Source organism: Gadus morhua, chromosome 13 (assembly GCF_902167405.1).
Source record: "Gadus morhua chromosome 13, gadMor3.0, whole genome shotgun sequence".
Taxonomy (NCBI): Eukaryota; Metazoa; Chordata; class Actinopteri; order Gadiformes; family Gadidae; genus Gadus; species Gadus morhua.
Genome location: NC_044060.1, coordinates 27,304,968 through 27,307,654, shown reverse-complemented (window position 1 = coordinate 27,307,654; position 2,687 = coordinate 27,304,968). Strand labels below are relative to the sequence as shown.

The window sequence follows — 2,687 nt, the reverse complement described above, 5'->3', positions numbered from 1 at the left end:
GCTCCCTCGCTCTCTCTCGTCGCTCTGGAAGTTTAATTGGGTTTATTACAGTGATGGACAGTGCTGTTAGCCAATCAGAGGTGAGACATTTGCATGTCATGAAAATTTGTATATTTTTTTCACCAAATCCGACTCAGAGGGCATTCATTGCTATTAGTGACCAACGCAAAATCAATGAAAAACGCTGCAATAACAGCTTTAAGCAATATAACACGAGTGTGAGTGGGGTTGTTAGTTTATTAAAAAAAAATGATTGGGGGATGGACGCCAGAGGATCAGGGTAAGGTCAGGGGGGGCGTTTGCTCAAAAAAGGTTGAGAACCACTGGTCTATAGCATATAACCCGCGTTGTCTGATTACAGTTTAATTCATTTTTCCCAATTTACCAGCTCTCGTTTTGCAGAATAATCACCGCACCATTCGTTTCAATGGGAATAGCGACGGTCTGTACTTTCAGCATAAAGTGTACATATTTATAATTATAAATTCGTCCCAGCCTTTATGCCACCGATACTATAGGGCAGGCCTATTCAACTAGTGGCCCGTGGGCCAAATGCGGCCCCTCTTAATTTTTTTCTGGCCCGCAAGAGGTTGCATGCAAGAAAATAAATAAAATAAAGGACAAACATAGTTGCATGCAAATCAGGTTTCTGTGTGTAGCCGGTGCTACTAGCCAGTATCAGTACCCCACAATCACAATCATCAAATTTCCTTTTCGGCCCACTTGTTAAGGAAGTTGAATAGCCCTGCTATAGGGTCTATAGCATATAACCGCGTTTTCTGATTACAGTTTAATGTAACAGTAAGCTGACAACATCCTAATTAACACCACAACTGCAAATGAACCACACGGAGATAACCATGGCAACCGGTCAAACAAATGATCTTTTTGCGATCATTCTGCTCGCGCTTCCGCCGTGTTGATAAACAAATAATCCCCCTAAAGAGCGACTGCGGTCCACTTTAAAATAAAATTAAAGCTTCATTAATTAATAAAGAATTGGTTAACTGTGTACACGAAAAAGTAGGGGTCGTGTAAACGTCAACACTTTTTTGTAACCGTTCACATCCCTAATATCCAGTACTCATTATCTTAATTGCTAATTCTTTATCCACAAATATGGTCCCTTCAATGGACCAGGAAGTGCTTCATAAAAGGACCTTCTACGTCATCAAGGCAACACCACTTGTGTTTGGAGTATGACGTTCACTAAGTGGTTTGCAGACTGGAAAAACACCGGATTTTACAGGTGTGTGTGTGTGTGTGTGTGTGTGTGTGTGTGTGTGTGTGTGTGTGTGTGTGTGTGTGTGTGTGTGTGTGTGTGTGTGTTTGTGTGTGTGTAGCTTGTCTGGCTGCCTGGTCACACAGGAAGGCTGTGCTTCTCTGGCCTCAGCTCTGAGCTCCAACCCCTCTCATCTGAGAGAGCTGGACCTGAGCTACAATCACCCAGGAGACTCTGGAGCTGCGCTGCTCTCTGCTGGACTGGAGGATCCACGCTGGAGACTGGACACTCTCAGGTATGAGGACAGCTCACCGCTCAGGGACAATGTCTCCTACAAGGATTCATGCTGCTGCCAGATGAAGTGGTTTGAAGAGGCAGCTGTCACTCATGTTGTGTAGAACGTGATGAGACAACAGATGATGACGGTGAATGTTTCAACATGCTGCTCTCACTTTGTTTCCCCCCCAGTGTGGAGCACGGTGGAGTGTGGAGGCTGAAACCAGCTCTAAAGAAGTGTAAGTGTCTGTTTGATTCATCACATCAAACACTCACTATTTGTTTGATGCAGGAAGTGAGGTCATATCCTACTGGGAATGAAGATGATGGCTGACATGATGTATCTTATGTATATTAATACTGTCGACCATCACAATTAAACCTGCTTGTATAAAACCCAGCAGGTATTACATTGTTACATTGAGGGGGGGTGACGGGGCTGAAGAAGAAGAGAGAGCGATCACAAAAAGAAAGAGAATAAAAAGGAAAAGAGCAGCTTGGATCCAAGGAGAGATGTTTGTAGTTGATATATTCATAATATTGTTGTTAATGTTTTCATAACGTTATTTTTGAGGGGTGTGTATCTATGAATGTGTACATATGTATATATATACAGTAGTAGTGATGATGATGATGATGATGAGGATGAAGAATGGTTCAGCAGCTCATCATGTCTGGTTCTCCCTCAGATGCCTGTGACCTCACACTGGACCCAACACGGCCTACAGACTCCTCTCACTGTCTGAGGACAACAGGAAGGTGACGCGGGTTGGACAGGACCAATCGTATCCGGATCACCCAGAGAGATTTGACTCCTGGTCCCAGGTGTTGGGTAGAGAGGCTCTGACTGGCCGCTGTTACTGGGAGGTAGAGTGGGGAGGATGGGTCTATATAGGAGTGACATACAGAGGAATCACAAGGAGAGGAGCGGGTGATGACAGCGAGCTTGGAGGGAACAACAAGTCCTGGAGTCTCCATTGTTATGATGGTCGTTACTCTGCCTGGTACAACGATACACAGACAGACCTCCCTCTCCCCCCCGCTGGCTCCACCAGAGTAGGAGTGTATCTGGACCGGCCTGCTGGCTCTCTGTCCTTCTACAGAGTGTCCCCAGGTGGAGGAGGGTCTTCAGACACACTGACACACCTCCACACCTTCTGCTCCTCCTTCACCCAGGAGGACCTCCTCC

General features: G+C 45.5%; 1 long non-coding RNA gene across 1 annotated transcript; it reads left to right on the top strand.

Annotated features, from left to right (window-relative positions):
• Window positions 1–1,498: 1,498 nt before the first annotated feature.
• Window positions 1,499–2,386, top strand: LOC115556660 (uncharacterized). Its single transcript, XR_003979100.1, has 3 exons — window positions 1,499–1,517; window positions 1,691–1,737; window positions 2,188–2,386. It is a non-coding gene; the product is annotated as an uncharacterized LOC115556660 (long non-coding RNA).
• Window positions 2,387–2,687: the final 301 nt, after the last annotated feature.